The following is a 23,772-nucleotide window of genomic DNA, read 5'->3' on the forward strand; positions in this document are numbered from 1 at the left end:
AGAACCAAACTGGCTGGGGCAGGGGCTTCCCCACCAGGAGTTATTGTCTCTCCCATTGCTGTAGGTGGCTTCTCAATAGACCACAGAGGCGATTAAAGGTGCAGTTACCCCCAACTCTGTCATCAAGGTCCCCCATTTGCCCACCCCACCCAGTGCCAGTGGCCCCAAGTGTCTCCCATTTCCTGCTTCCAGATTTCTGACACAATCAGGGCAGTTCTGCCCGCTGATGCCTAGAACATTCGCTGAAGTGTTGGAATTGATTAGATGCAGCATTGAAACATTATTGTGTTACAGACAGAGACGTGAAATGTATTGAGTTGAATGTAAGGCCTCTGTACCTCAAAGCAGCACCCAGGAACCCCTATATTCACCACTGTCAGATAATTATGAAATGTTTTGTACAAAGTATGCCTTGTGAGGCATCATTTTAAAAGTCTTGATCTGTTGGATTGTATGTGTTACTGTATGTGAAGTTATGAATTATTGCTATATGTGTTACTAAAATATGTGCTAAAATATGTTGTCAGGTTGGGAACACCAGAACTAGCCTTTCAGGTACAACAATGGAGTAGCCAGACAATAGTTAATGGCTCATCAACACCCATCAAGGAAAGAATCCACTATCCAGAGACTGTGTACCATGGAGACTGCTTGACCAATGGGGACTGACTGATCCCCACGTCACAGCAAAAGATCTTTCCAGCAAGCTGGAAAAAAACTATAACAGAAGGGAGTCCCAGGCTGGAAAAGTGTCCCAGCCTGTGTATTGAGGAACTATCCTATCTGTCAGGGTGAGACACTGCTTGATTCAAATCCTGCTTAGTTTGTAGAATTTAGCCTGCAACTGTATTTGTATTTCTTAGGTAACTAGCTTTGATCTTTACATTTGCTACATATAAACACTTAAAATCTGTCTGTAGTCAATAAATCTGTTTGATATTTAATGTAAAACTGCTTGGTTGAAGTGCTTGGAAAATCTCAGCCCAGTTTACAAAGGCTAGTGCGTGTCCTCTCCACATCAAAGGAGGAGGTGGACTGGGTAATGCACTTATATTGGCCAGGCTTCTGACTAGTGCAGAAGAAAACAGCATTACTGCAAGGCTGGGGAGCTGGGGGGGAATTGGCTGGAGCCTCCCTATTGATGATTTTTGTGTGTCTGGGAGATAATAATATATGTAGATATACATATCTCACAGAGCTGGAAGGGATCCCAAAAGGTCATTGAGTCGAGTCCAGCCCCCTGCCTTCACTAGCAGTACCATGTACTGATTTTGTCCCCAATCCCTAAGTGCCCCCCTCAGGGATTGAGCTCATAATCCTGGATTTAGCAGACCAATGTGCAAACCACTGAGCTATCATTCATGTAACTCAGTTGGTGTGACCCTGCCTGTGGATGTCAATGTAAGGGCAGCACCTGCCATTGGTTTGTAGCTTGACATCAGTATCACAGCATGAGAGGGATACCCCAGGTTGGTGGGAAAGGGGGCTCAGTGATCCCACAGTCCAGGTTGCACCCCGGGGACCCCATCACAGCCTCCCAAACTCGGTCAAATATGGAGGAAGGACTGAACACTGCAAAGAGTCAAGTTCCTAAGTCCCTGTTTTAAGCACTAAGTCCTGGTTTTGGCACCACTGTGATGCTCAAAGCCTCTGTCAAACCTGTAGGTGCCTAAATTCACTTGGCCCCTACATTTTTTTAAAGTAAAAGTTCCCTTTGCATCTATGCTTGAGTCTCTAGGCACGTGCAATTCTGCCTCCCTGTGGGCATCTGGCCTCCTGCCTCAGTCCCAGAGCAATGCACAAACCAGTGGAAGATAAGCTGACGAACTTCTAAGGGTCTGGCTGCACCGCAACAAAAGACCCGAAATAGCGAGTCTCAAAGCTTGAGTCTACAGACTTGGGCTTGTGCTACGGCACTAAAAATAGCCAGGTCATAGGTTCCACTCACGCTGGAGCTTGGGCTGTGAGACAAACTCCCTGGCTGGGTTTCAGCAACAAGTGTGAACATCTACAGAGCTATTTGAGTGCCATAGCATGAGTCCTGTGTGAGACTAAGGCCTGGTCTACACTACGGGTTTAGGTCGACTTTAGCAGCGTTAAACCGAATTAAGCCTGGACACGTCCACACAACGAGGCCCTTTCTTTCGACTTAAAGGGCCCTTTAAACCGGTTTCTTTACACCACCTCCGACGAGGGGATTAGCGATAAAACCGGCCTTTGCGGGTCGGAATTGGGGTAGTGTGGACGGAATTCGATGTTATTGGCCTCCGGGAGCTATCCCACAGTGCTTCATTGTGACCGCTCTGGACAGCGCTCTCAACTCAGATGCACTGACCAGGTAGACAGGAAAAGACCCGCGAAGGTTTGAATTTCATTTCCTGTTTGCCCAGCGTGGAGAGCACAGGTGACCACGCAGAGCTCATCAGCACAGGTAACCGTCATGGAGTCCTCCCAGGATCGCAAAAGAGCTCCAGCATGGACCGAACGGGAGGTACGAGATCTGCTCGCCATATGGGGAGATGAAGCAGTGATAGCTGAACTCCGTAGCAGTAAAAGAAATGGAAAAGTATTAGAAAAGATCTCCAAGGCCATGAAGGACCGAGGCCATAACAGGGACACACAGCAGTGCCGCGTGAAAATTAAGGAGCTACGGCAAGCCTACCACAAAGCCAGAGAAGCAAACGGAAGGTCCGGGGCAGAGCCGCAAACTTGCCGCTACTACGCGGAGCTGCATGCGATCCTAGGGGGTGCAGCCACCACTACCCCAACCGTGTGCTATGACTCTCTCACTGGAAAAACACACAGGGAAGACGGTTCGGGGAACGAGGAAGATGACGATGGAGGTACTGTAGGTAGCTCACAGCAGCAAGGAAGCGGAGAAACCGGTTTCCCCAACAGCCAGGATATGTTTGTGACCCTGGACCTGGAACCAGTAACCCCCGAACTCACCCAAGACCCTCAGGGCACACAGGAGACCTCTGGTGAGTGTAACTTTGTAAATATTTGTAAACATTACAAAAAAAAGCAAGCAAGTCTGTTAACGTGTATGGGGATGGAGCGGAAATCCTCCAGGGACATCTCCAGAAAGCTCTCCTGGTTGAAATGGGGTGATTTTATTAAGGGGGACATTCAGAGGCGCCCGTTCCTGCTCTTCTGACCAGAAATGTTCCCCGCTGTTAACCACGCGGTGGGGGGGAGGGGTGAAGTGATCATCCCAGAGAATCGTGTGTGTGTGGGGGGGGGGTGGTTTACTTGTGTTTGTGCCGCATGTTAACCGGGAAACCGCAGCCCCCTCCTTTTACATTGAAACCCCATTTTAAATGGACAACCCAATTCATCCTTGATATGGGAAATGCGCTGCTGTTTGCAACCTTTCCCGCATGTTAAGAAGGTTAAAAAAGCCAAAACACTGTGGCCTACGATGGCTGCCTGCAAGCCGAAATATGCGACCTTGTAATGAAAGAGTGTACCCATTGTTCCCTAAAATGTGTCTTTTTTAACCACCTCTCCCTTCTCCTCCACCAGCTGCAAATGTTTCTCCTTCGCAGAGGCTCGTGAACATTAGAAAGAGAAAACGTAAGACGAGGGACGAGATGTTCACGGAGCTGCAGATGTCCTCCCATGCTGATAGAGCACAGCAGAATGCGTGGAGGCAGTCAATGTCGGAGATGAGAAAAGCCCAATATGAACGAGAGGAGAGGTGGCGGGCTGAATCGCGGGAAGAACAGAGCAAGTGGCGGGCTGAAGACGATAGGTGGCGTCAGCTTGCAGACAGACGGCAAGAGGCAATGCTCCGTCTGCTGGAGCATCAAAGTGATATGCTCGAGCGTATGGTTGAGTTGCAGGAAAGGCAGCAGGAGCAGAGACCGCCGCTACAGCCCCTGTGTAACCAACAGCCCTCCTCCCCAAGTTCCATAGCCTCCTCACCCAGACGCCCAAGAACACGGTGGGGGGGCCTCCGTCCACCCAGTCACTCCACCCCAGATGATCGCCCAAGCATCAGAAGGCTGGCCTTCAATAAGAGTTAAAGTTTTAAAATGCAGTGTGTCCTTTTCCATCCCTCCTCCCCCACCCATCCCAGGCTACCTTGGCAATTATCCCCCTACCTCTGTAAGGAACTAATAAAGAATGCATGAATGTGAAAAAACAATGACTTTATTGCCTCTGCAAGCGGGAGGGGAGGGGAGGGTGGGGTGGGGTGGTTGGTTTACAGGGAAGTAGAGTGAACCGGGTGGGGGGGGGTTGGAGGGTTCATCAAGGAGAAACAAACAGAAGTTTCACACAGTAGCCTGGCCAGTCACAAAACTCGTTTTCAAAGCTTCTCTGATACGCACCGCGCCCTGCTGTGCTCCTCTAACCGCCCTGGTGTCTGGCTGCGCGTAATCAGCGGCCAGGCGAGTTGCCTCAACCTCCCACCCCGCCATAAAGGTCTCCCCCTTACTCTCACAGATATTGTGGAGCGCACAGCAAGCAGCAATAACAATGGGGATATTCTTTTCGCTGAGGTCTGAGCGAGTCAGTAAGCTGCGCCAGCGCGCTTTTAAACGTCCAAATGCACATTCCACCACCATTCAGCACTTGCTCAGCCTGTAGTTGAACAGGTCCTGACTCCTGTCCAGGCTGCCTGTGTACGGCTTCATGAGCCATGGCATTAAGGGGTAGGCTGGGTCCCCAAGGATCACGATAGGCATTTCAACATCCCCAATGGTCACTTTCTGGTCCGGGAAGAAAGTCCCTTCCTCCAGCTTTCGAAACAGAGCAGAGTTCCTGAAGACGCGAGCATCATGTACCTTTCCTGGCCATCCCACGTTGATGTTGGTGAAACGTCCCTTGTGATCCACCAGGGCTTGCAGCAGCATTGAAAAGTACCCCTTGCGGTTTACGTAGTCGGTGGCTTGGTGCTCCGGTGACAAGATAGGGATATGGGTTCCGTCTATGGCCCCGCCACAGTTTGGGAATCCCATTTCAGCAAAACCATCCACTATTGACTGCACGTTGCCCAGAGTCACTACCCTTGCTATCACCAGGTCTTTCATTGCCCTGGCAAATTGGATCACAGCAGCCCCCACAGTAGATTTGCCCACTCCAAATTGATTCCCGACTGACCGGTAGCTGTCTGGCGTTGCAAGCTTCCACAGGGCTATCGCCACTCGCTTCTCAACTGTGAGGGCTGCTCTCATCTTGGTATCCTGGCGTTTCAGGGCAGGGGAAAGCAAGTCACAAAGTTCCATGAAAGTGGCCTTACGCATGCGAAAGTTTCGCAGCCACTGGGAATCGTCCCATACCTGCAGCACGATGCGATCCCACCAGTCTGTGCTTGTTTCCCGGGCCCAGAATCGGCGTTCCACAGTATCAACCTGCCCCAGTGACACCATGATTTCCACATTGCTGGGGCCCGTACCTTGTGTGAGGGCTGTGTCCATGTCAATTTCCTCATCACTCTCGTCGCCGCGCTGCAATCGCCTCCTCGCCTGGTCCGGGTTTCGCCTTGGCATGTTCTGGCTCTGCATATACTCCAGGACAATGCGAGTGGTGTTCATAGTGCTCATAATTGCCGCGGTGATCTGAGCGGGCTCCATGATCCCAGTGCTAGCTATGGCGCCTGGTCAGAAAAAAGGCGCGAAAGTAGTATCTGATGGACCAGGAGAAGGAGGGCGGGAGGGAGGGAGGGCCGAGTGACGACATGGCGTACAGGTACAGGAACAGGGAGAAACACAAACAACTGTCACACAGAATGGTCCCCCCAAAGATTAAACTGGAAACCCTGGGCTTAGCAGGCCGTTGATTTCACGGAGGAAGGGGAAGCAAATGAACACAGAACAAATCTATTTTTTACATCTTAAGGTGGCAGCCGACGCTGCAGCATGAGTGACAGCCATACCAGTATGACGACGATGGGTACCAATCATAATATGCCATCATCTGCCAAAAGGCAAGGGGCTGCTGCTGTGTAGCAATGCAGCCCCACGTCTGCCAGCCCCACGTCCGCCAGCACCCAGCATCGCCCTCGGCCTCTTCTGGGTGCTTAGCAGACAATATTGGGCAATTGGCAGAAAATAGTATATTATGACTGGTAACCGTCATCATCGAAACAGTAGCATGTCTGCCCAGGTGGCCATGATTGACAGCCATACCAGTACGACGATGATGGGTACCAGTCATAATATACCATCGCCTGCAAGGGGCTGGTGCAATGCAGCACTACGGCTGCCAGCCCCACGGCTATCACTCATGCTACACCGTCTACCGCCAAAAGGCAGTTAGCAGCTGCTGCTGTGTAGCAATGCAGTCCCACGTCTGCCGGCACCCAGAGGACATATGGTGACGGTGAGCTCAGCTGAGCTGAGCGGGCTCCATGCTTGCCGTGGTATGTTGTCTGCACAGGTAACCCGGGTAAAAAGGCGCGAATCTATTGTCTGCCGTTGCTGTGACGAGGGGGGAGGGGCCTGACGACATGTACCCAGAACCGCCCGCGACACTGTTTTGCATCATCCGGGCATTGGGATCTCAACCCAGAATTCAAAGAAAAGGCGCGAACCGCTTCTCGGCTCGAGCTGTGGCGCAAACGTAGTATCTGACGGCCTAGGGGAAGGAGGGAGGGGGGCCGAGTGACGACATGGCGTACAGGCACAGGGAATTAAAATAAAGAACGGTGGCTGTGCATCAGGGAGAGACACAAACAACTGTCACAGACTGGTCCCCCCCAAAGATTAAACTGAAAACCCTGGGTTTAGCAGGCCGTTGATTTGACGGAGGGAGGGGGAAGCAAATGAATACAGAGAAAATCTATTTTTTTACATCTTAAGACGACGGTGCAGCGTGACTGATAGCCCTCGGCATCTTTCTGGGTGCTTGGCAGCAAATACGGGGCGGTGTATGACGATGGTCTTCAGGCCTATTGCACGAGCTGCTGCTCAGGGAAGACTCTGCTAACGTGCGATGACCCAACTTGTAATAGGCCGGCTAACAGTCATAATACACCATTTACTGCCAAAAGGCAAGCCCCACGGCTGCCAGCACCCAGATCGCCGATGAAGGCTACCAGTCTACTGCACCGTCTACCGCCAAAAGGCAGTTAGCAGCTGCTGCTGTGTAGCAATGCAGTCCCACGTCTGCCGGCACCAAGAGGACATATGGTGACGGTGAGCTCAGCTGTGCTGAGCGGGCTCCATGTTGTCTGCACAGGTAACCCAGGTAAAAAGGCGCGAATCTATTGTCTGCCGTTACTGTGACGGGGGAGGGAGGGGCCTGACGACATGTACCCAGAACCGCCCGCGACACTGTTTTGCATCATCCGGGCATTGGGATCTCAACCCAGAATTCCAAGGGGCGGCGGAGACTGCGGGAACTGTGGGATAGCTGTGGGATAGCTACCCATAGTGCAATGCTCCGGAAGTCGACGCTAGCCTCGTACTGTGGACGCGGTCTGCCGACTAGAGCACCTAGAGCATTTTATTGTGTGGACATACACAATCGGCTGTATACAACCGATTTCAATAAAACCGGCTTCTATAAATTCGAACTAATTTCGTAGTGTAGACATACCCTGAGTGTGTAGAGCTGGGCTCTGAGACTCGCTGCCGGGGGTGGGTTTGTTTTTGTTTTATTTATTTATTTATGTTGCAGTGCAGACATACCCTAAATCATATGCAGGGCATGATCTTATACGCATGATCAGAGGCTGCCTACTGGATTAGGTCCCATTCAAAATCCAGGAAGATGAGCCTAGTGGTTAGAGCACTCAGCTGTGTGTGGGAGACCCAGGTTCCAGTCCCCCCCCCCCTTTCTCGAAGAGGGGGAGGAAGGATTTGAAGAGGGGTCTCTGACCCCTCTCAGAAAGTGAGATTCTGATGTGGGGCTCCCTCAATCTCCCCTCCTGAAGCTGCTCCACTGTGGATAAATAGTGTCAGAGGGGTTGGAGCAGGGGGACTAGATCCAGGCTCTCCCACTTGGCTGCAGCATCATTTTCTCCCACTCTCGCTCCTAGGCGCTGGCCCTTTCACTGACAGGGGGAGGGATGAATCTAGAAGGTTCAGTGGCAGCTGGGAGGGGGCAGCAGCTGGGATGGGCAAATTGGGGCTGGGCAGTTTATTAATAGTTGGTATTTTGGGGTAAATGGGGCACAGTCTGCAGAGGATTTTCTATCAATAGTTGATGAGTTTAACCCAATCAGTCAGGGTACCTCCAACTGCCCCGATAGCAGCTAGGTGGTGCTGCTCTCCCAAGTTCTGTTCTATTCAGTCCTTACAGCCCTTCACCCCTGCAGGGTCACAGCACCATCTAGCCAGGCACCCGCCACACAACTTGTGTTTGTCCCCTGGGATTCTCCCCCTTCTCTCCTCAATGGGGAATGTACGTGAGATTTATGTGAGTTGGCAAATATGGCAATTTTAACGGACATAAAGTGGAAAAATGATTTGATTCTAAGACACAAGGGGGAATGTTGATGGGAATTTAATCCAATTCTGCACCATCCAACCCTCCCCCCTACACACCCACACACATCTGGGCTAATAACTCGGGGCACCAGTTTCTCTCCCAAATACAGGGAAGTTGCTGCAGATTGAAATGGCAGGAAACCCCCCACTGTGTGAGATTTTATATTGACATTTGAATATTAGTAGTGAGAAAATGGGACAAAATCTGAGGGGGAAAACAAACTTCAATCATTTGAGGGGGGGGAGTTTTATTTAAATTAAAAAAAAACCAATTCTGTCTTTTTTTTCCCTTTAGCGATATCAGGACAGTTTAGTCACAGCTCCCTTCTTGTTGCTGGGGGCCTGGTTGGGTGATTCCCATGTGTATTGGGAGCTTTGAAAGCTTCTCATTGAAGATGGTGGGTGATTGAATCTTCAACAAACAGATATTTTCCTTCAAGTGTTAGAGAAAAAAACAAATGCACCAATATTATTTCCCTCTCCGTCAAGTCGCGGGGGCCCCTCAGTGAGACGTATTGAACAGTTGTAATTCACAGTGACTTCAGCTGGAGAGTGTTGGCACCGGGGCTACTACCCCTGAATGGATCTTTAATGGCTCCTAGTGGAGCAGATCACACCAGTGGAAAAAGGTCCACACACAGTAATTACCTTGCATACACTGCAGTTTATTTGAGAAGGAATTACAGAAGTGGTAAAGGGTTACATTAAGCACGTAACTCCTCTGTTAGACATTAAAGAACTATACATTAAGAGCTATACATTCCTCTTAGCAAGCATCTCTTTCACAAACATACACAAACAGGCCCTGTGCTAGCCTCACACAGTCCCTGCTTGGCAAACAGAGACGGTGGTCACCAATTCTATGGACGACGTCTTCTCTCCAAGGCCTTGGCTGCCTGGAGACCTCTCTGGCTCACAGTCCTGCCCGAGCTCACAGAGCAGAGTTTTGGCTGCTCTATCAGCGTTGCTTCTTTAAGCGTTAATTAAGGATAGGGTGACCAGATGTCCCGATTGTATAGGGACAGTCACGATTTTTGGATCTTTTTCTTATATAAGCTCCTATTACCCGCCACCCCCTGTCCTGATCTTTCACATTTGCTGGCTGGTCGCCCTAATTAAGGAATCCCCCGACAGTAATTTAATTTGCTTGATTTTTATACTCTTTTTCCTCAAAGAAGTCACATGTCTTAAAAGCATTCTCAGTGGGCGTGTAGATACTAATTTTTTCTTAATTAATACTTTTGGAGGAGACTGCAGAATGGTGTCAACTGAACATTATCCCATATTCACTCCCTTATCAATCATTCACTTCAGCCCCCTGCGTGATGTCCTTCAACAGGGTCGAAATGCCCCAGTCATCCCATGCTCCATTCAGGATGTGCTACACGTGTTGTTTGCATTGAAGTCCTAAGCTGGCAGGGCAGGAAAGCAGGGGCAGAAATAGTTTTGGCACATCAGTTGGCAGCCCCAAGGGGTTTTCTGTGATCCAACCCGTCACAGGTGGGATGGGCAGAATTTGTGTAGGAGCCAAAACGTATCCAGAGGAGAGTGAAACGGGCTGGGGAGCAAGAGGGAGGGGAAGGAGAGGGGCAGATGGGTGAAATCGGGGACAGGGTGCAGGCACTGGGGTTCAGAAAGGGGGAGATGCACACCTTGTTTTCAGGGTACAAGTTCCCTTGGCACCTCTTTCTGCCTCTGGCCGTGCCCACCGCTGCCCCATGCTAGGAGTGTGAGGTGCCTATCTCCCACCTAAGCCCCAAAGTGATTCATGGACTGGGGGGAAATCAGCATTCAGCTGCTGATCTTGCATGTGGGGCCCGATCCTCCCAGCATGCCTCCCAGATTGGGTCCCATTCAAACAGCTGTCCAATGGAAGAGGTGGTGGTGCCCACCTTATAACTTCTAGCCCAGTGGTTAAAGCACTGAGCTGGAAAGTGGGGAACCCAAGTTCAGTCCCGTGTCTCTACCAGGAAGTATTTGAACTGTGTGTCTCCCACCGCTCAGATGGGCGTGTTAATCACTGTGACGGGGTCTCCAGACTGTGGGACTGCGGAGCCCTCAGTCCCACCAACCTGAGCTGCCCCTCACACTGTGATGCTGATGAAAAGCTACAAACCTCTGGCAGGTGCTGCACTTACTCAGCCATCCACAGGCAGGGACCCACCCACCTGAGTTACATGAATGCTTTTGCTAGCCACTCCTGAACCAACAATAGAGGCTCCAGCCGATTATCCCCAACTCCTCAGCCTTGCACCCCAGAACTTTACCATCTTGCAGAGAAGCCTGGCCAGTGTCAGTTCATTTCACCCAGTCCGCCCCCCCTTGATGTGGAGAGGACACACACTAGCCTTTGTAAACTGACCTGAGATTTCCAAAGTACTTCAACCAAAACACACTGTTTTAGGTAAAATATAAAAGAGATTTATTAGCTACAGAAAGATTATTTTTAAGGGATTATAGGTAGCAAGTTGTATCCTACAACTAAATAGGATTTCAGTCAAGCAGTGTCTCACCCTGACAGATGGTACAAGCGGGCTACAGATCCTCATTACATAGGCTGGAATTACCTTCCAGCCCGGGACCCCTTTCCCCCATTCAAAGTCTTTGCCCTTCAGATGTTCCACCAGGTGTTGAGTTGGGAGAGGGGATTGGGGGAGAAAAGCCAAGTGATGATGTCACTTCCCCTCTTTTATAGTTTCTTCCTGCTTTCTGGAAAGATCTATGTTGTGATTTGGGGATCAGTCAGTCCCCATTGGCTAAGCATTCTCCATTGTATATAGTCTCTGGATAATGGATTCTTTCCTTGATGGGTTTTGGAGAGCCATTAACTGCTGTCTGGCTACTCCATTGTTGTAACTGAAAGGCTGATTGTGGGTGTTCCCAATCTCACAACATATTTCAGTAACACATACAGCAATACTTCATAACTTCCCAAACAATGACAGCACATACAATCCAACAGGATATTAATGTTCAGCAGATCAAGACTTTTAAAATGATACCCCCCAAGGCATGCATTGTACAAAATGTATCATAATTATACAACAGTGGTGAATATGGGGTTTCCAGGGTGCTTACTTAGAGTGTGCCAGGTTGCAGCCCCTACACTGGCTCCTCACCGACATTATGTTGTGTTTTTGGTTACACTTTTCCCCTCACCTTCTCATTTATGCACTCCCCATCCGTGGCCCCACAAAATCATGGGACCTCCTGGTCAGCTTCCTCTTGGCCCTGGCTAAACAGGCCATCTATAAAACCAGGGAGAGGAGGTTGGCCGATGGAGGTTCCTGTGACTGTGGGGCCTGTTTCCGATCCTCTGTCCGTTCACGTATCCGGGCAGAGTTCCTCTGGGCGGTGTCCACTGGCTCCCTTGACACCTTTGAGGAGCAGTGGGCACTGTCCGGGGTTCTCTGCTCGGTGTCCCCATCAAGTTCCCTTCTTTTGACCCTTTGACTGCACTCCTGTCCCTGTTTTTTCATTAGTTGTCCCCCGTAACCATTTGGGTTTTAGGCCCTGTGGGTCCTCCCCTTAGGCTGGGGGGGGGGATCCTTTAGCAGTGGGTGAGCTTCACCCACCCACTTCCCAGAACCCAATAAGTACTCTGAGGTACAGAGTGTCACAACCACTAAGCTCCAGGTAGTCTGATGTTGGGATCTGCAGCCACCCCACTCCCTGAATTTGGGCTGTAGCAGGCCAGTGGGCCTATGCAGACAGGGAGCCAATTAAGGAAGGCCTTATAGGGAGCCAATCGGGGCCCAGATTGGAGGGAGCCAATCAGGGCCAGGCTCAGCCCTATAAGAAGGCTGCTCAGGACAGGAGCAGGTAGTCTGTCCCAGGCCTTTGAGAGGGGAAGGTCTGTCTCTAGCCCGGGAGACTAGCACCCGGGACAGTGCAGTGCTGGGCAGGTCTGGGAGAGCAGAAGGTAACTCTAGCCCAGAGTCTGTCAGGCTGCAGGCCCTGAAGGGAAGGGCCTAGCTGGTGCAAGGGGGTGAAGGGGAAGCCGCCCAGGGATGTGAACAGAAAGAGGAAGAGAAGGAGAGCAGGATGGCTGCCACTAGAGGGTCCCTGGGTTGGAACCCAGAGTAGTGGGCTGGCCTGGGTCCCCCCTTTTCCCCCTTGCCTTACACCTGGCTGACACAGTGGCCATCTAGCGCTGCACCAACCCCCTGCCAAGAGGGGAGTGACTTTGAGGGTGCAGTTGGCCACATTGGCAAGGATGCAGAGAGGCAGCTGATTGATTTTTTTTTTCCCCCCCACCCCCTGGAAGGGAGCGAGGATGGACTAAGGGGCACTACCGCAGGGCAGTGGCTTGAAGAGGAAGCCGTGAGCTTGGGAGCAATGCCGGTTTGGACACACGAACTGAGGGTGAGATGCCAGATGGGACACCACCAGGAGGGGGCGCTCCACTGGACAGAGCTAATTCCTGAGACCTCCAGTAAGAGGCGCCAGGATCCTTCAGCCTCTCCTGTTAAAGGTGTTCCACTGGGGATAAATAATGACAGAGTGATGGGAACAGAGTTCCTCATCTCCAATCACTCCATTATCTACTCACAGTGAACCAACTGCAATAGGGGAGACTGAAGAATCCCACCCTCAGACTGTACCATAGCTCAGTGGTTGCAGCACCCACCTAGAAACTGAGTAACCCCAGTTCAAGTCCTTTCTCCCCCTGTAGCAAAGGTGGGGGGCATTGAACCTGGGTCCCCCACATCCCAGGCAAGTGTGCTATCACTGGCTTAAAGTTATGAAGTGCCTGGCACAAGGGGTCTCAAGGTTATTACAAGGGGGGGGTCACGAGCTGTCAGCCTCCACCCCAAACCCCACTTTGCCTCCAGCATTTATAATGGTGATAAATATATAAAAAAGTATTTTTAATTTATAAGGAGGGGTTGCACTCAGAGGCTTGGTATGTGAAAGGTGTCACCAGTACAAAAGTTTGAGACCCACTGGCCTAGCAGCACCAAAAGAACCCCCACCTCTCCCTCCACCCACATGTGTGCAGCGCAGCAGGGACCTAACTCATTCCTAGAAGAAATGCCTCAGGAGGTAGGTTCCCATTCATGGATTGCTAAGCAGAGGTAGGTGCCCCACAGCAATGCAGACTTAGGCACTTATCTTCAAGAGAGGGGCAGAGCTTAGGAAACACCCCTGTTGTTAGCATCTCCCATTGGCTAGTTTAGATGGCTCCGCACCTAGCATGCCGGCTTTGTGGATGGCATTTTAAGGCCCCTGTCTGTCTCCATTCATTGCTAACAAAGATTTGTATTTATGAGCAAGGGGCTTCTACAAGAGAGGAGAGTTGGTGGTGGAGAGAGAAGAAAGAGGGTTTGATAGAAATGAATGCATGGAGGAGAACGTGGATAAGATGGTTAAAAACAGCAGGAAGCTCGGATCTGACGGAGAGAGCAGAAAGGGGAGATCACTGTGGATGGAGAGAAGAGAAAAGAAGCACAAGCTGAACACTGATCACAGGGACTCCTTGGTTTGAACTCGTGTGTCTGGTCAGCGCTCTTGTTCCTCTACCTGACACTAGGGCGGGGATCCTAAGAAACAATAACTGCTCAGTCACTCAGCGCAGGGACGTTTCCAGAGTTATGGAAGCAATGTGTAAGGATGACATACGAGGATGGTCCATTCCTCTCCCTCCTTTGAACCTCAGCACCCTCCCTTCTTCCACCTGGGAAATATTATAGTTTTCTCCTTGTTTATTTGCACAGCAAAAGGGAGCATGATCCCCCCATTGATTAAATATGATTTTTAATTACCTGCATCACCCAGGAATCTCCTCCACTCTGGAAGCAAACACATAGATGGGGATGAGAATTAAGCCAGACAAATGCAGTATCAATAGGATTCATTATCATAGAAAAGGTTGCATCAGTGTGAGAAAAAAATCAAAACAAAAAAATGCCCTTACCTAGCTCTGTTTGAAGTTTACCTAAATAATAAACAGAAAGAAAATGCCTCACTCAAGATACATGTACAGTACTGACTTCCTACCCATTACCGACATAACAAGTTATGCAATTAGTATTGGTTGTATTGCTTATGATTTTCAAGTTGACATGGTCACAGTCATTCAAAAAAATTTCATAACATAACATTGGTTCTACCAGGAGCAAAAATGGAACTTACTGATAATGTTGAGATGTTTCCCTAAAAAAAGAAAACATAAATACAATTATTTAGAGCCTTTTTCAGTGACTCCAGATTTAAAAGGATCTTTTCATTATGAGTCCTCAAGTAATAATAATGTTGCCCGTCTACCAAGCCATTGCAGCTCTCCAGGGACTTGCAGGTTGGGTTCCCAGTGGAAGAGAAATCAGTGACACAGAGGCTGGGTACCTTCTAAGTGTAATTTGATTATTTACACACATAGACCTGTCCTAGAACAGAGATGGTCACAAACAGCACACAGGCAATCAAAAACCCCATAAGGCAGGGATTTTCATAGGAGCCTAGGGGAGTTAAGAGCCAAAGCATATTGAATTCCAATGGGAGTTGAGACCCTAACTCCTTCAGGTCCCATTGAAAATCTAGTTAAACTAGTGCAAACCTAGTATTAGGCTTATCTTAAGATGATAGGAACAGTTTTAAACTAAACTGAAGTAAGCTCTTCTTAAACTGATGTGTCCACATAGGAGCTTGCTCTGGCTTTACAAAATCAATTTAAATTCACACCTTAAGCTGGTATAACTTTCTCACGTAGAAAAGTCTAAACTGTCTTTTCTAAGGAGAAAACCTCATTCTGATTACACTGTATTTTCCCCTTTACAGCTTTACCTTTTAATTTGAACAGAAAAAGAGTAAGGCCGACGAACACCAACAAAATCACCAAAGTCACACTCCAACCCACCATCCAGGGAGATACTCTTGGGGAAAAAAGAATCTGAAACACAAAGCCCACATTAGTTTGGAAATAGTAATAACAAACAATACACTTTTATTGTAGGAAAATGCATCACATCAGGATTTGTGTGAAATACGTGTAGAAAAATTGGCTCCCTGCAATAGAAAAGCTGGCAGAAACCAATTTTAAAGAGAGGTTCTGCTCACACTCTTTTGGTAGTACCAAATGATGTATTAAATACTATCAAAAGTACTACTACCCTACACCTCATCCCCTCCTCTCTCTCTCTAGGTGGAGCTAGTCACATCACTTGTTATTAAAGTTGCTCGACACTTCCCATTATAGGGCCTTCTTTTCATTTGCTCATTACTTTGCCAAACTTTACCATTTGGGGAGAAAATTTCCATGCTGGGTGTCTGCCTCAGGCTGAATTTTTTTTTTTTAAGTTTTAGCCAAAATGGCTCCATGATTTCTGAGAACGGGGTTAGGGAATAACACATTGTTCTGATACTTAAAAAAAGAAAAATCAGTGTGTGTGAGCACGCGGCTATGTGTGTGAATAATTATATATATATAATATATATATATGGGTTTGTTTATATTTTAATTCTGCTCGCCTTTACACACGTTCTTAATGTTGTTGGATAACCAGGGCTTCTGACCCCATCACCCAACCCAGAACCAATTCAGGGAAACGTGCTTCCTTCTTTTTATGAAATTACAGTTAAAACACGTAGGAAGAGAAATTATAGTTAATCATCAAATTTCCCAACAGAAACCTTACACATAAGTAAAATTTAAACTTTTGTTACACCAGGGAATTTCATAGTAAAAGAAAACCTGAGGCTTTAAGAGAGGAAATCAATAATTAAGGGAGAGCAGATAAATATCCAAATACTCTTCACTTCAGCACAGGAATTCCTGGCATAGGAACTGATCCAAATCCTATTGATGTCTTTAACCGGCTTTGGATCAGGCCAGCAGGGTTTTATTGTTATGGCAACCCCTTTCCCCGTGAAGTTTGCTGAAGGGTGAGAAATCAAACTTCATATTAAAACGTGGACCTTTTAGTGAGTGACACTCAAATGACTGTTCCCGGGGCTGCAGATTTTCATGGCCCTGCCTTGCTTCTGACCTGCCATGAGCAGAGATTCAACAAATTTCCTCTGTGTTGAAGAGATCACAGCATATCACATCTCCCTCTGCATATTCACTGGGGCAAGAAGCCTAGACCTTGATTCACCAGTCCACTAGGAGGCAGAAAGTCCAACCAATCAGTAGGGCCCCCAATATACCTTACCACTATCCTGTGGTGACTGTATGAGAATGAAAATTGAATGTGACCTTAAATATTCGTTTAATGTAATATGGGACTACAAACTCTAACCATCATGTTTGAATCACAATAATATACATATATAATGTTACTACAGGGCACTTCCATGCATTAACATGTTTGGATTTCTTTTAAATTTAACCTTAACCCTGAATCCACTGGGTTTAAAATGCTTGTTTCTGAGATAACAACAATATCCTTGGAATGCATTTTATCCTAAAGTTTGCTCTCAACATAAACTTTATCTTAATGTAGCTTTTTGTGAAGAAATATTTTAACTTTTGTTATTATTTAACAATCTGATTTCTTCCTTTTGGATAGTACAGTGTGTGGTTTGGGTGGTAACTGACCTGATATATAAAATGTTATTGATTCTTTTTCTTGGTTCAGGTGGGTGTTCCTTATAGCACAGGACAAATTCTTGTTTGAATTTTCTGTTATAATGATAGAATTTTTTATTTCAAAGAGACCATGTTCCTCTTCAGATTTGGTTTTAGTTGACGAAGACAAAGGCTGCTCTTTGAGATTTCTCCACAGCACCTCGGGCTCTGGGTACCATCCGGCCGACTGACACACCACTCGGATCCCTCCATCCTGGTGACCCTCAACAGAGATGTGAGGTCAGAACCTGAAGCTAAAATGAATCCGTGTTAAATGAGATAAATATACTGCCCAGCATATCAAAGTTTACATTTTCAATAAAACGATTGAATACACTTTCTTTATGGCTGATGGAAACGTGTCTTCAACGGGACTTCAGCACTTGTTAAACCTTTGTTTAACTGTGCTGCAGTACTGGGACCTCAGCGATGGAAGTGAAAGCCTTACAGAATGTTGGAGCGTGTTATCAGCTGTGTTGTCGGTGATGTGAAGGGGGCAAGGAATGCAAGAGATTTTCCCCTTGATTTCTGATTTTATAATGTTGGAGGCATATTTGTTATGCTTATTACCTCTGGGTGGCCAATGTGAGGTAGCTATTTACTGTGAGATGCCTTAAGGGTGCTCCAGGGAGTTGTGGGGCATGTGAAGAAGTTTCTCAAGATTGAGGCTCAGTTAGTTGTCACTGTGAACGTGTACCAGAATAAAAGATCCCCTTTTCAGTTCTAATCTCTTTTGGGTCTCCATGTCCACTGAAGGCAGGACAAGGAGTAATGGGTGTAATCTGCAGCAAGGGTGATTGAGGTTTGATATTAGGAAATGCTTTCTGACTGTAAGGATAGTTAAACTCTGGAACAGGCTTCCAAGGGAGATTGTGGAATCTCTGTCAGTGGAGGGTTTTTAAAGACCAGGCTGGACGAACCCGTCAGGAACAGTCTAGATTTACTTGGTCCTGTGTCAGCATAAGGGGGCTGGACTTGATGACTTCTTGAGACCTCTTCCAGCCCTACATTTCTATGATTCTGAATCCTACATAGGTGATGAAGATAAAATGAAAACAACAGGCAGCAAGTTCTACACACTGCGTAAGTGAAAACCTTTTTTTTTTATTGTAAAGAAAAAATGGTTGCATATGGAAAAAATGAAAGAGTATAACGTATAGCAGGAGGACTGGATTCAGTACTCAGAGACAGACTCTCTTAGTACTTCATCACAAATGATATAGAGGATGATAAAAAGAAACACGCCATTTTATTGAGCATTTGTAGAGCAAAAACCTATAGTTTGGTGGCCCTGGAAAAGCCCAGTGCCAAATCTTTTGATGAGCTGGTTAAAGTTGTCATGTGTCATAACCACAGTGGGGTGAGGCAGCCTCATGGGTGCCTGCATGGGAGACATTAATCGCCTTAAAAGCCAGGGAATTTTGAGAGGGGGAGAAGGAGATCCCCCTGCTAAACGAACAAGGTGTGAGTACTAACTTTGGGGTGAGTAAGTTTGTTTGGCTGTTTGAATTTTTCTTTCTCACAGGTTACTGGGTCAGTTAGGATTGTGTGTCTGGGGATTGTTTGAGCCTTTGTTCCCTGGATCATCCTTGATCATCTTTGATCGGCCTCAGTCAACACTGTGATCACCCTCTCCCTGTGTGATTAACGAGGGGGTAGGGCTGACCTAGGAGAGAAGGCTTTAAAAGCCAGAGGCTAAGTGACCCAGGGGAGCTAGTGAACAGGGGAGTTTGAGAGGGAGTTTCTGGAAGGGAGACATAATATAATCGCTATGGTTAGGAGGGTGACATTGCCAGTGCCAACACTCCTCCTGTCTCCTTCACCTGCGCCTGTATCCAGACACACAACCTAACCATGGATGCCTCTACCCAGATCCTCGTGTGGATTTGCAGAGACTGTGGGCCTGCATTTCCCACTCACAGGCCTTGGCTACACTGGCGCTGTAAATTGCCAAGTGTAGCCAAGGCCACAGAAAGCCAGGCTGGGGGGGGACCATCCAGTGTGAAGGGTGCCTGCTGGTGGAATCTCTTAGGAAGCAGGTGGGAGAGGTACAGGAGGAGGTGGCTAGGCTGAGGAACATCTGAACCCACAAGGAATTCCTCGAGAGTATTCATATGGAGACATCCAAGGCTGAGGAAGCTATCCAGCTACAGAGGACTGCTGACACACCACCGGGGGAGGAGGAGATGGCTCGGATACAGGGAGGACACTGGATGCTGGTTACTTCTGGCAGCAGGCAGTTCTCCACTGTTACTCCCAACCCACACAGCATGGAGATAGAAAACCGATATGCTGCCCTGGCAACGAGCGATGAGGAATCACCCAGGTGGAGGAGGGGAAGCCATGTACCCTCAAAGCTGGGAGGATCACAGCTACCACTCACAGGAGGAAATGTAGGGTAGTGGTGGTTGGTGACTCTTTTCTGAGGGGGATGAAGGCATCCATCTATTGCCCTGACATGGCATCCGGGAGGTATGGTGCCTGCCAGGGGCCCATTTCCAAGACCTTACAGAGGGATTGTCAAGGACCATATGGCCCTCTGACTACTACCCAAGGCAGGCACTAATGATACTGCGAGGTATGACCCTCAGAAGATGAGAAGTGACTACAGGGCTCTGGGAGTAAGGGTGAAGAAGTTGGGAGCGCAGGTGGTGTTCTCTTAGATCCTTCTGGCCAAGGGTAGGGGCCCAGGCAGAGACAGATGCATCTTGGAGGTGAATGCCTGGCTGAGAAGATAGTGACACCAGGAGGGCTTTGACTTCCTTGACCATAGGATGCTGTTCCAGGAAGAAGGACTGCTAAACAGAGATGGGGATCACCTATCAAGGAAGGGGAAGAGCATATTTGGATACAGACTGGCAAACCTAGTGAGGGGGTTTTTAAACTAGGTTCAAAGGGGGCAGGTGACCAAAGCCCACAGGTAAGTCAAAAACATGGAGTCCTGGGAGAAGGGTCAGTATTTAGGGGGAGCATGGGTTGTTATAGCAGGGATAAGGGAGAGATAAGACAGAACTAATGGGGGGAAATCAAATCAGTATTTTAGATGTCTGTATACTAATGCAAGAAGTATGGAGAATAAGCAGGAAAAACTTGAAATGCTAGTAAATAAACACAACTATGACATAGATGGCATCACAGAGACTTAGTGGGATAATACGCATGACTGGAATATTGGTATAGAAGGGAACAGCTTGCTCAGGAAGGACAGGCAGGGAAAAAAGGGAGGAGGTGTTACTTTATATATTAAAAATGTATACACTTGGCCTGAGGTTGAGATGGAAATAGGAGACAGAGTTGTCGAAAGTCTCTGGGTAAGGATAAAAGAGTTAAAAAACAAGGGTCATGTCATGGTAGGGGTCTACTACAGACCACCTAACCATGAAGAAGAATAGGTGGATGAGGCTTTTATTAAACAACTAACAAAATCATCCAAAGCACAGGACTTGGTGGTGACAGGGGACTTCAACTACTCAGACATCTGTTGGAAAAATAACACAACAGGGCACAGATTATCCAACAAGTTCTTGGAATGCATTGGAGACAATTTTTTTATTTCAGATGTGGAGAAAGCTACTAGGGGAAAGGCTGTTTTAGATTTGATTTTGACAAATGGAGAGGAACTGGTTGAGAATTTGGAAGTGGAAGGCAGCTTGGGTGGAAGTGATCATGAAATGATAGAGTTCATAATTCTAAGGAATGGTAGGAGGGAGAACAACAAAATAAAGATAATGGATTTCAAGAAGGCAGACTTTAGCAAACTCAGGGAGTTGATAGGTAAGATCCCATGGGAAGCCAGTCTAAGGGGAAAAACAATTGAAGACAATTAGCAATTTTTCAAAGAGACATTATTAAGGGCACAAGAGCAAACTATACCACTGCATAGGAAAGATAAGATGTATGGCAAGAGACCACCCTGGCCTAAACAGGAGATCTTCAATGATTTAAAAAATTAAAAAAAGAGTCCTACAAAAAGTGGAAACTAGGTTAAATTACAAAGGATGAATATAAACAAATAACACAAGAATGAAGGGACAAAATTAGGAAGGCCAAAGCACAAAACGAGATCAAAGTAGCTAGAGACATCAAGGATAACAAGAAAACATTCCACAAATACATTAGAAGCAAGAGGAAGACCAAGCACAGGATAGGCCAATTACTCAATGGGGTGGGGGGGAACAATTACAGAAAATGTGAAAATGGCAGAGGTGCTTAATGACTTCTTCGTTTCGGTTTTCACCAAGAAGGTTGGTGGTGACTGGACGTCTAACATAGTGAATGCCAGCGAAAATGAGGTAGGATTAGAGACAAAAATAGAAAAAGAACAAGTTAAAAATTACTTAGACAAATTAGATGTCTTCAAGTCACTAGGACCTGATGAAATGCATCCTAGAATACTCAAGGAGCTGACTGAAGAGATATCTGAGCCATTAGCAATTATCTCTAAAAAGTCATGGAAGACAGGAGAGATTCCAGAAGACTGGAAAAGGGGAAATGTAGTGCCAATCTGTAAAAAGGGAAATAAGGACAACCTGGGGAATTACAGACCAGTCAGCTTAACTTCTGTACCAGTTAAGATAATGGAGCAAATAATTAAGCAATCAGTTTGCAAACATCTAGAAGATAGTAAGGTAGTAAGTAACAGTCAGCATGGATTTGTCAAAAACAAATCACGTCAAACCAACCTGATAGCTTTCTTTGACAGAGTAACAAGCCTTGTGAATAGGGGGGAAGTGGTCAACGTGGTATATCTTGATTTTAGTAAAGCTTTTGATACCATCTCCCATGACCTTCTCATAAACAAACTAGGGAAATGCAACCTAGATGGAGCTACTATAAGGTGAGTGCAAACTGGTTAGAAAGCCATTCCCAGAGAGTAGTTATCAGTGGTTCACAGTCATGCTGGAAGGGCATAACGAGTGGGGTCCCGCAGGAATCAGTTCTGGGTCCAGTTCTGTTCAATATCTTCATCGATGATTTAGATAATGGCATAGAGAGTACACTTATAAAGCTTGCAGATGATACCAAGCTGGGAGGGGTTGCAAGTGCTTTGGAGGATAGGATTAAAATTCAATATGATCTGGACAAACTGGAGAAATGGTCTGAAGTAAATAGGATGAAATTCAATAAAGACAAATGCAAAGTACTCCATTTAGGAAGGAACAATCAGTTGTACGCATACAAAATGGGAAATGACTGCCTAGGAAGAAGTACAGAGGAAAGGGATCTGGGGGTCATTGTGGATCACAAGCTAAATGAGAGTCAACAGTATAACACCATTCCAAAAAAAGCAAACATCATTCTGGGATGTATTAGCAGGAGTGTTGTAAGCAAGACAAAGGAAGTAATTCTTCCACTCTACTCCACACTGATTAGGCCTCAACTGGAGTATTGTGTCCAGTTCTGGGTGCCACATTTCAGGAAGGATGTGGACAAATTGGAGAAAGTCCAGAGAAGAGCAACAAAAATGATTAAAGGTCTAGAAAACATGAACTATGAGGAAGATGGTAAAAATTGGGTTTGTTTAGTCTGGAAAAAAGAAGCCTGAGAGGGGACATGATAACAGTTTTCAAGAACATGAAAGGTTGTTACAAGGAGGAGGGAGAAGAATTGTCCAAGAAGCAATGGGCTTAAATTGCAGCAAGGGCTGTTTAGGCTGGATGTTAGGAAAAACTTCCTAACTGCCAGGGTGGTTAAGCACTGGAATAAATTGCCTAGGGAGGTTGTGGAATCTCCATCACTGGAGATTTTTAAGAGCAGGTTAGACCAGTGGTGTGCAACTTGCGGACCACACGTGGCTCATCAGGGTAATCCACTGGCGGGCCGCCAGTTTGTTTATTTACATGGCTGCCCACAGCTCCCAGTGTTTAAACAAAATAAATAATTTTTTTTCATTAGAAAATGACTTTTAGAAAAAAACATTAAAAATTAATTTTCCTATTATTGGAATGTTTCTAATTTTTCAGTGAAATGATGCTAAATGAGAATATATATTTCAATTGATTCAAAATAGGAATTCTAATCAAATCGAATCAAAACATTGTATTGACCCCCTCTTGCTAAAAGAAGAATAATAATTATTTTCTTTTTTCAATCATTTTGTTTCAGAAATATTTGATTAACAATGAATACGTCTATAAAATATTAAACAAAACAAAAATGAATTATTGTTGTAAATGTGTTTTAAAATTAATTTTTTACTACCTTTAGTCCCATAGATTTCCTCAGGAAATCTCCCCTACCAGTGACTGTTCACACAGTAGGAGATGATCTGTCAACCAATGTATAAATATGCCTTTTTTTTTAAATTATGTCAGGAAATCCCTATTCAGAAGTGCACTTGACCTCATGATCTGTTTTAGGCACATGCTTAATTCCCTCTCATTTCAGAAGGAGAACAGGATGCAATTTTCTGTTTTGATTGATTGTGGAAATAATTTTCTTTTTTTCCCTTTACAGTATCAGAAACAAAAGGATTCAGCCCCACAGTCAGAGGTAGAAAACTGTAACGTTAACAGGCAGAAAGACAGAACCGCTGGAAGTGGCATGGTAAATCTCTTCCAATATTCATTCTCAATACAGGAAGTTATTTGTTACAAATCTCCCTGGGACGTCACTGAGAACAAGATCGGGCCCAGTGTTCTTAAATACAACATTCCCGCAAAAGAAACAAATGACTAATTCAACCTGCCGCACAAATCTCGAGTGACACGGCTAGGACAATAATCTGAAAAGCACTGGAATGTAAATCATTGTGAATGTACTTGTAAT

General features: G+C 46.7%; 1 long non-coding RNA gene across 1 annotated transcript; it reads right to left on the reverse strand.

Annotated features, from left to right (window-relative positions):
- Positions 1-13,686: 13,686 nt before the first annotated feature.
- On the reverse strand, positions 13,687-17,245 carry LOC117887023. The gene is made up of 5 exons (XR_004648103.1): positions 16,975-17,245; positions 15,222-15,327; positions 14,574-14,594; positions 14,356-14,376; positions 13,687-14,230 (listed from the first exon to the last, which is right to left on the reverse strand). It is a non-coding gene; the product is annotated as an uncharacterized LOC117887023 (long non-coding RNA).
- Between the last annotated feature and the right edge of the window lie 6,527 nt (positions 17,246-23,772).

This window comes from Trachemys scripta, chromosome 14 (genome assembly GCF_013100865.1).
Source record: "Trachemys scripta elegans isolate TJP31775 chromosome 14, CAS_Tse_1.0, whole genome shotgun sequence".
Classification (NCBI taxonomy): domain Eukaryota; kingdom Metazoa; phylum Chordata; order Testudines; family Emydidae; genus Trachemys; species Trachemys scripta.